Consider the following 11,005-nt stretch of genomic DNA (forward strand, 5'->3'; position numbering starts at 1 on the left):
ATTGCAAATCATATCAGATTTTATTGGTCACATACACATGGTTAGCAGATGTTAATGCAAGTGTAGCGAAATGCTTGTGCATCTAGTTCCGACAGTGCAGTAATACCTAACGAGTAATCGAACAATTTCACAACAACTACCTTATACACAAATCTAAATGGTTAAATAAGAATATGTACATATAAATATATGGATGAGCGATGGCTGTGCGGCATAGGCAAGGTGCAATAGATGGTATAGAATACAGTATATACATATGAGATGAGTAATGTAGGATATGTAAACATTATTAATGTGGCATTGTTTAAAGTTACTAGTGATACCTTTATTACATCTATTAAAGTGGCTAGAGATTTGAGTCTGTATGTTGGCAGCAGCCACTCAATGTTAGTGATGGCTGTTTAACAGTCTGATGGCCTTGAGATAGAAGCTGTTTTTCAGTCTCTCGGCCCCAACTTTGATGCACCTGTACTGACCTTGCCTTCTGGATGATAGCGGGGTGAACAGGCAGTGGCTCGGTTGATTGTTGTCCTTGATGATCTTTTTTGCCTTCCTGTGACATCGGGTGCTGTAGGTGTCTTGGAGGGCAGGTAGTTTGCCCCTGGTGATGCGTTGTGCAGACCTCACTACCCTCTGGAGAGCCTTGCGATTGTTTGGGCGGAGTAGTTGCCGTACCAGGCGGTGATACAGCCCGACAGGATGCTCTCGATTGTGCATCTGTAAAGTTTGTGAGTGTTTTAGGTAACAGGCCAAATTTCTTCAGCCTCCTGAGGTTGAAGAGACGCTGTTGCTTCTTCTTCACAACGCTGTCTGTGTGGTTGGACCATTTCAGTTTGTCCGTGATGTGTACGCCGATGAACTTAAAACTTTCCACCTTCTCCACTACTGTCCCGTCGATGTGGATGGGGGGATGCTCTGACTGCTGTTTCCTGAAGTCCACGATCATCTCCTTTGTTTTGTTTTGTTGACGTTTCTGTGGGACGTTCAGTGGGTACGTTCAGTGGGGACGTTTCGGTGGGCCGTTCAGTGGGCCGTTCAGTGGGCCGTTCAGTGGGGACGTTCAGTGGGGACGTTCAGTGGGACGTTCAGTGGGGACGTTCAGTGGGACGTTCAGTGGGACGTTCAGTGGGGACGTTCAGTGGGGACGTTCGGTGGGACGTTCAGTGGGACGTTCAGTGGGGATGTTTCGGGGGGACATTCAGTGGGACGTTCAGGGGGGACGTTCAGTGGGACGTTCAGTGGGACGTTCAGTGGGGACGTTTCAGTGGGACATTGTTAAGGGAATTTTTATCTATAATGACTAATTATGTATACATTTCAATCAGGATGTACTAATCAGAATACTATTATGCTAATGTACATGTATGAATTTTCTCTCTTGATCCCAGTATTGAATATAATGTAGTGAATGTAGTCAAGAGTTTAGAACAATGACGTTCTGTTCCTTGGTAGTGTTTAATTTTAATTGGGAATTAAAACAGAGGAATTAAATTCCGTCAACAGACATTCAGTGGGGACGTTTCAGTGGGGACGTTTCGGTGGGGATGTTTTGGTGGGGACGTTTCGGTGGGACGTTTCGGTGGGACGTTCTAAATAGCTAATAGCTAGTTAAACCTTGAACACACATTATGGCAATGGATTTTATGCAGCACGCTTCCTATCTATACTCTCATGAGAGAGAGCCATGTCGTTAACCACGATGAATCAGGATAGAGTCTGCTTCTTCGGCTAAGGGTATTCTTCAGGTGCCTGTCACACAATTACTAAACATATAAAACATGATGGATAATGGAATGGAACACTGTCTATAGTGTAATGTCTGTGGTACTGACTGACTATAGTTAAATATCTATGGTATTGACTTACTATAGTTTAATATCTATGGTATTGACTTACTATAGTTTAATATCTATGGTACTGACTGACTATAGTTTAATATCTATGGTACTGACTGACTATAGTTTAATATCTATGGTACTGACTGACTATAGTTTAATATCTGTGGTACTGACTGACTATAGTTTAATATCTATGGTACTGACTGACTATAGTTTAATATCTATGGTACTGACTATAGTTTAATATCTATGGTACTGACTGACTATAGTTTAATATCTATGGTACTGACTGACTATAGTTTAATATCTGTGGTACTGACTATAGTTTAATATCTATGGTACTGACTATAGTTTAATATCTATTGTACTGACTATAGTTTAATATCTATGGTACTGACTGACTATAGTTTAATATCTATGGTACTGACTGACTATAGTTTAATATCTATGGTACTGACTGACTTTAGTTTAATATCTGTGGTACTGACTGACTATAGTTTAATATCTATGGTACTGACTGACTATAGTTTAATATCTATGGTACTGACTGACTATAGTTTAATATCTATGGTACTGACTGACTATAGTTTAATATCTATGGTACTGACTGACTATAGTTTAATATCTATGGTACTGACTGACTATAGTTTAATATCTGTGGTACTGACTATAGTTTAATATCTATGGTACTGTTCCCATCTGTGCTTCAGTTAGTCTGTTCCTGTCTGTGCTTCAGTTAGTCTGTTCCTGTCTGTGCTTCAGTTAGTTGGCAGTTTTGTTGTTTTATCAAAAGGATTGCTGTTGGTGTTTGGTCGTCAAGGTCTTTGCTTTGAGGAGGAGTTTGTATAGCCATTAAGAGTTTAGAATATTAGATATTTGTTTTTGCACTGGAATTTTTACACAACGCTGTCAGAAATAAGCATGAAGGTAAAAGACACAGCAAGACAAGGCCTCTTGGTGACTAACAGAAGAGCATATTGAGGTGTTGGGGAACATGCTGCCTGTCAGAGAGAATAGTATATTGAGGTGTTGGGGAACATGCTGCCTGTTAGAGAGAATAGTATATTGAGGTGTTGGGGAACATGCTGCCTGTCAGAGAGAATAGTATATTGAAGGTTGGGGAACATGCTGCCTGTCAGAGAGAATAGTATATTGAGGTGTTGGGGAACATGCTGCCTGTCAGAGAGAATAGTATATTGAGGTGTTGGGGAACATGCTGCCTGTTAGAGAGAATAGTATATTGAGGTATTGGGGAACATGCTGCCTGTTAGAGAGAATAGTATATTGAGGTGTTGGGGAACGTGCTGCCTGTTAGAGAGAATAGTATATTGAGGTGTTGGGGAACATGCTGCCTGTCAGAGAGAATAGTATATTGAGGTGTTGGGGAACATGCTGCCTGTCAGAGAGAATAGTATATTGAGGTGTTGGGGAACACGCTGCCTGTCAGAGAGAATAGTATATTGAGGTGTTGGGGAACATGCTGCCTGTTAGAGAGAATAGTATATTGAGGTGTTGGGGAACATGCTGCCTGTTAGAGAGAATAGTATATTGAGGTGTTGGGGAACATGCTGCCTGTCAGAGAGAATAGTATATTAAGGTGTTGGGGAACATGCTGCCTGTCAGAGAGAATAGTATTTTGAGGTGTTGGGGAACATGCTGCCTGTCAGAGAGAATAGTATTTTGAGGTGTTGGGGAACATGCTGCCTGTCAGAGAGAATAGTATATTGAGGTGTTGGGGAACATGCTGCCTGTTAGAGAGAATAGTATATTGAGGTGTTGGGGAACATGCTGCCTGTCAGAGAGAATAGTATATTGAGGTGTTGGGGAACATGCTGCCTGTCAGAGAGAATAGTATATTGAGGTGTTGGGGAACATGCTGCCTGTCAGAGAGAATAGTATATTGAGGTGTTGGGGAACATGCTGCCTGTTAGAGAGAATAGTATTTTGAGGTGTTGGGGAACATGCTGCCTGTCAGTGAGAATAGTATATTGAGGTGTTGGGGAACATGCTGCCTGTCAGAGAGAATAGTATATTGAGGTGTTGGGGAACATGCTGCCTGTCAGAGAGAATAGTATTTTGAGGTGTTGGGGAACATGCTGCCTGTCAGAGAGAATAGTATATTGAGGTGTTGGGGAACATGCTGCCTGTCAGAGAGAATAGTATTTTGAGGTGTTGGGGAACATGCTGCCTGTCAGAGAGAATAGTATATTGAGGTGTTGGGGAACATGCTGCCTGTCAGAGAGAATAGTATTTTGAGGTGTTGGGGAACATGCTGCCTGTCAGAGAGAATAGTATTTTGAGGTGTTGGGGAACATGCTGCCTGTCAGAGAGAATAGTATTTTGAGGTGTTGGGGAACATGCTGCCTGTCAGAGAGAATAGTATATTGAGGTGTTGGGGAACATGCTGCCTGTCAGAGAGAATAGTATTTTGAGGTGTTGGGGAACATGCTGCCTGTTAGAGAGAATAGTATTTTGAGGTGTTGGGGAACATGCTGCCTGAGGATGCTGAGGGAAGAACGGCTCATAATAACGTCTGGAACGGAGCAAATGGAACGGCATCAAACACCTGGACACCATGTGCTTCGATGTATTTGATACCATTCCACTTATTCCGCCCCAGCCATTACCACGAGCCCTGTCCTCCCCAATAACTGTGCCACCAACCTCCTGTGATTCAGGTGTTGGGGAAGAGAAAACAATTGATGAAAGCGATTTTTAAATGGCTTCTGCTCTAAGACTACTACAAGGTACATTGTACACAGTGAGTTCATGGAGTACCCACTGTATCAGCAATGAACCTGCTGGTTCTGTTAGAAGGATCGTGCAAATAAAGTTAAAGGCCTTTGAATGGTTTGTTAAAGAAGTCCAATGTATCTGAATCTGACTGCAGAAGAGAAATGTAACATGAGAGAATAGATTAAATACTGTAGAGTATCAAATCAAATCAAATGTATTTATATAGCCCTTCGTACATCAGCTGATATCTCAAAGTGCTGTACAGAAACCCAGCCTAAAACCCCCAAACAGCAAGCAATGCAGGTGTAGAAGCACGTCATCATTTGTGCCATTTTATTTTTTACCTTCAGAATCAATCAAATGTAACAAATGTTTGACATTTTCTCGCCTTTCCTGCTTTTTGAGTTCCGCTGTCGTACCGTTTTAAATATCCAGAATCCAACTACACGAGGATACCAGAGAAATATACCTGACACTGACACTCTACTACATCACGTCATGCATTGATTGATGATAGATTGATGATTGATGAATGCAGTTTTAAGAAACATTTGAGTTAAGAAAATATTTACTAAATAAACTAAAAGTAAAAAAATAAAAAAGTCAAACAATAAATAATAATAACGAGGCCATACAGGGGGTACCGGTACCGAGTCAATGTACGGGGGTACAGGTTAATCGAGGTAATTGAAGTAATATGCACATGTAGGTAGGGGTAAATGACTATGCTTAGATAATAAACAGTGAGTAGCAGCAATGTAAAAAAGAAAAGGGGGGGGGGTCAATGCAAATATTCCGGGTAGCCAGCTGTTAGGGAGCCTTTGAGACCTAGACTTGGCGCTCCAGTACCGCTTGCAGTGCGGTAGCAGAGAGAACAGTCTATGACTTGGGTGGCTGGCAATTTTTTAGGGCCTTCCTCTGACACCGCCAGGTATAGAGGTCCGGGATGGCAGGAGGCTTGAACCCGGTGATGTACTGGGCCGTACGCACTACCCTCTGTAGCTCCTTGTGGTCAGAAGCCGAGCAGTTGCCTTACCAGGCGTGGATGGAACCAGTCGGGATGCTCTCGATGGTGCAGCTGTAGAACGTTTTGAGGATCTGAGGACCCATTGCAAATCTTTTCAGTCTCCTGAGGGGGAATAGGCATCGTCGTGCCCTCTTCACGACTGTCTTGGTGTGTTTGGACCATGATAGTTTGTTGGTGATGTGGACACGAAGGAACTTGAAGCTCTCAACCTGCTCCACTACAGCCCAGTCGATGAGAATGGGGGCGTGGCTCGGTCCTCTTTTTCCTGAAGTCCACGATCATCTCCTTTGTCTTGATCACATTGAGGGAGAGGTTGTTGTCCTAGCACCACACTGTCAGGTCTCTGACCTCCTCCCTATATCCTGTCTTATCATTGTCAGTGATCATGCCTACCACGTTGTGTTGTCGGCAAACTTAATGATGGTGTTGGAGTCGTGCTTGGCCACACAGTCGTGGGTGAACAGGGAGTACAGGAGGGGACTAAACACACACCCATGAGGGGCCCCCGTGTTGAGCATCAGCGTGGCAGATGTGTTGTTGCCTACCCTTACCACCTGGGGGCGGCCCGTCAGGAATTCCAGGATACAGTTGCAGAGGGAGGTGTTTAGTCCCAGGGCCCTTTAGCTTAGTGACGAGTTTGGATGGCACTATGGTGTTGAACGCTGAGCTGTAGACAGTGAACAGTACATTAACGCACTGTAGGAGTTCCCTTTGTCCAAGTGGGACAGGGCAGTGTGGAGTGCAATAGGGATCGCTTCATCTGTGGATCTGTTGGGACGGTATGCAAATTGGAGTGGGTCTTGGGTTTCTGGGATAATGGTGTTGATGTCAGCCATCACAAGCCTTTTGAAGCACTTCATGGCTACAGACTACAGGTTGGTAGTTATTTAGGCAGGTTACATTGGTGTTCTTGGGCACAGGGACTATGGTGGTCTGCTTGAAACATGTATTACAGGTATTACAGACTCGGCCAGGGACAGATTGAAAATTGGTTAGGAGTTGGATTTGCCAGTTATTGCCTAAAACGTTCTCAGCTCTCTCACCTCTTCTCTCCCATTGTTGCTATGTTCTCCTTCTCCTTTTCTTTCCCAATGTTGCTCTGTGTTCTCTGTCTCCTCTTCTCTTCCAATGGGAAAGGGAAAGGAGGATACCTAGTCAGTTGTCATTCAACTGAAATGTGAATCAGAGTGGTGCTGAGGGCTGCCTTAATCGACAATGCTGCTCTGTTCTGTCTCCTCTTCTCTCCTAATGCTGCTCTGTTCTGTCTCCTCTTCTCTCCTAATGCTGCTCTGTTCTGTCTCCTCTTCTCTCCAAATACTGCTGTGTTCTCTGTCTCCTCTTCTCTCCCAATGCTGCTCTGTTCTCTGTCTCCTCTTCTCTCCCAATGCTGCTGTGTTCTCTGTCTCCTCTTCTCTCCCAATGCTGCTGTCTTCTCTGTCTCCTCTTCTCTCCCAATGCTGCTGTGTTCTCTGTCTCCTCTTCTCTCCCAATGCTGCTGTGTTCTCTGTCTCCTCTTCTCTCCCAATGCTGCTCTGTTCTCTGTCTCCTCTTCTCTCCCAATGCTGCTGTGTTCTCTGTCTCCTCTTCTCTCCCAATGCTGCTGTCTTCTCTGTCTCCTCTTCTCTCCCAATGCTGCTGTGTTCTCTGTCTCCTCTTCTCTCCCAATGCTGCTCTGTTCTCTGTCTTCTCTTCTCTCATAATTTTCTCTCTCTGCCAGGGCTTTGTCACTCATTCAGAGATCTAACACCACCATCTACTGGTAAGCCATGGTTTTACAGTGGCACTCACAAAATCATCTACGTGTACCCAGGGGTAATGATGATCATACTACTGTACTGTACCCAAAGGTAATGATGATCATACTACAGTACCGTCTGTACCCAGGGTTAATGATGATCATACTACAGTACTATATCCAGGGGTAATGGTAATCATACTACACTACTGTACTGTACCCAGGGGTTATGATGATCATACTACTGTACTGTACCCAGGGGTTATGATGATCATACTACAGTACTGTACCCAGGGGTAGTGATGATCATACTACTGTACTGTACCCAGGGGTAATGGTGATCATACTACAGTACTGTACTGTACCCAGGGGTTATGATGATAATACTACAGTACTGTACTGTACCCAGAGGTTATGATGATCATACTACAGTACTGTACCCAGGGGTAATGATGATCATACGACTGTACTGTACCCAGGGGTAATGATGATCATACTACAGTACTGTACCCAGGGGTTATGATGATCATACTACAGTACTGTACCCAGGGGTAATGATGATCATACTACAGTACAGGCTGTACCCAGGGGTTATGATGATCATACTACAGTACAGGCTGTACCCAGGGGTTATGATGATCATACTACAGTACAGGCTGTACCCAGGGTTAATGATGATCATACGACTGTACTGTACCCAGGGGTTATGTTCATCATACTACAGTACTGTACCCAGGGGTTATGATGATCATACTACTGTACTGTACCCAGGGGTAATGATGATCATACTACAGTACTGTCTGTACCCAGGGGTAATGATAATCATACAACAGTACTGTACCCAGGGATTATGATGATCATACTACTCTACTGTACCCAGGGGTTATGATGATCTTACTACTGTACTGTACCCAGGGTTTGTTGATGATCATACTACAGTACTGTACCCAGGGGTTATGATGATCATACGACTGTACTGTACCCAGGGGTTATGATGATCATACTACAGTACTGTACACAGGGGTAATGATGATCATACTACTGTACCGTACCCAGGGGTTATGATGATCATACTACAGTACTGTCTGTACCCAGGGGTAATGATGATCATACTTCTGTACTGTACCCAGGGGTTATGATGATCACACTACAGTACTGTCTGTACCCAGGGGTAATGATGATCATACTTCTGTACTGTACCCAGGGGTAATGATGATCATACTACTGTACCGTACCCAGGGGTAATGATGATCATACTACTGTACTGTACCCAGGAGTAATGATGATCATACTACAGTACTGTACCCAGGGGTTATGATGATCATACTACAGTACTGTCAGTACCCATGGGTAATGATGATCATACTACAGTACTGTCTCTACCCAGGGGTAATGATGATCATACTACTGTACTGTACCCAGGGGTTATGTTCATCATACTACTGTACTGTACCCAGGGGTAATGATGCTCATACTACAGTAATGTCTGTACCCAGGGGCAATGATGATCATACTACTGCACTGTACCCAGGGGTAATGATGATCATACTACTGTACTGTACCCAGGGGTAATGATGATCATACTACAGTACTGTACCCAGGGGTAATGATGATCATACTACTGTACTGTACCCAGGGGTAATGATGATCATACTACTGTACTGTACCCAGGGGTTATGATGATCATACTACTGTACTGTACCCAGAGGTAATGATGATCATACTACAGTACTGTACCCAGGGGTTATGATGATCATACTACTGTACTGTACCCAGGGGTTATGATGATCATACTACTGTACTGTACCCAGGGGTTGTTGATGATCATACTACAGTACTGTACCCAGGGGTTATGATGATCATACTACAGTACTGTACCCAGGGGTTATGATGATCATACTACAGTACTGTCTGTACCCAGGGGTAATGATGATCATACTACAGTACTGTCTGTACCCAGGGGTAATGATGATCATACTACTGTATTGTACCCAGGGGTTATGTTGATCATACTACTGTACTGTACCCAGGGGTTATGATGATCATACTACTGTACTGTACCCAGGGGTAATGATGATCATACTACAGTACTGTACCCAGGAGTTATGATGATCATACTACAGTACTGTACCCAGGGGTTATGATGATCGTACTACTGTACTGTACCCAGGGGTTATGATGATCATACTACTGTACTGTACCCAGGGGTTATGATGATCACACTACTGTACTGTCTGTACCCAGGGGTAATGATGATCATACTACTGTACTGTACCCAGGGGTTATGATGATCATACTGCTGTACTGTACCCAGGGGTAATGATGATCATACTACAGTACTGTCTGTACCCAGGGGTTATGGTGATCACACTACTGTACTGTCTGTACCCAGGGGTTATGATGATCATACTACAGTACTGTACCCAGGGTAGCTGACACATCATAGTCCTTTACCACTGAGGAAAATTCCAATTCAACAACTGAAAACGGACCAACAAAATGGCGGACGGAAGACAGGGTGGTGCGGCAGGTGCCGCTTCTCATTCGAATGCTGTAATTTTATCTAAACCATCAGGTGTACGCCGATCCCAGCTAAGTAACTCATGCAGAGTTAAAGCGCAATTATGTGTTTTATCTCCAGTACTCTGCCATGATTGTCAGTTATGTAGCTGCTCTACTGATAATCTCAGTGCGTCCTTGCTGGGATGACACAATCAGTCTACTACCGGAGAATATCAACACCAAACACATTGGTTCACCGTTCCACGGGAGCGGACAGTACACAGCATACCATAATGTTCTGAATAATGGCCAAGTCTACCTCGCTCCTTATTCTACTGAACCGCTTAGGCGTAACAAACACAAGTCCAACATTTATCGGAAACTGTTAAACTACATGTTCGCTACCCTCCTGCTCTCCGGGGATGTACAACTCAATCCTGGGCCCAATATCACCGAGCCAGTGATACGCACCGGAGTGGAGAGCGGTGGATGGCCTCGTCCACTGGTCGTCGCCGCAGTGGAGGTGGGTGAGTGCTATGGTCCTATGGTTTCTCTCGACTCACCCGGTTCCAGGATAGATTTTGACTCTTCAAACATACCAGAGTCGCTATATGCGATCCCTGACTCTGCTTCTGGTACGCAAGCTATTTTAATTAGTTCCCCGCATCCAGTGCAGGCGGGAGGGATTGTTAATTGCGCTACCGAACTGCCCCTAATCAAAACGAAACAAAACGGCCTAAACCCAGCCGTCAGAAAACACAGAAAATGTAACTTTTTTCAATGTGTCAATCACTCTCGAGTCATCTGGGACCCACGAGCTAAGCCCAAGGGACTACTAGGGGGGCACTTGAACATTCGTAGTGTCATTCCAAAAATTGATCAAATTCAACATCTACTCACAGACTCCAACCTTGACTTTCTCTGCCTCTCAGAGACATGGCTCCATAAACACTCTCTATGTGCTGCTTTGGTTGTGCCTGGCTACAATGTTTTCAGGAGAGACAGGATTGAGGGAAGAGGAGGGGGTGTGATGATTTACATTAAAGAACATATCCGATGTAAACAAATTGAGTGGTCATGTGATAATGAACTAGAATGTATCGGCCTGAACGTTACACTGTCTCCCCAAATGTCTTTTACCCTCATTGGAATGTATAGGCCACCTTC

Source organism: Oncorhynchus kisutch, linkage group LG24 (genome assembly GCF_002021735.2).
Source record: "Oncorhynchus kisutch isolate 150728-3 linkage group LG24, Okis_V2, whole genome shotgun sequence".
NCBI classification, from domain to species: Eukaryota; Metazoa; Chordata; class Actinopteri; order Salmoniformes; family Salmonidae; genus Oncorhynchus; species Oncorhynchus kisutch.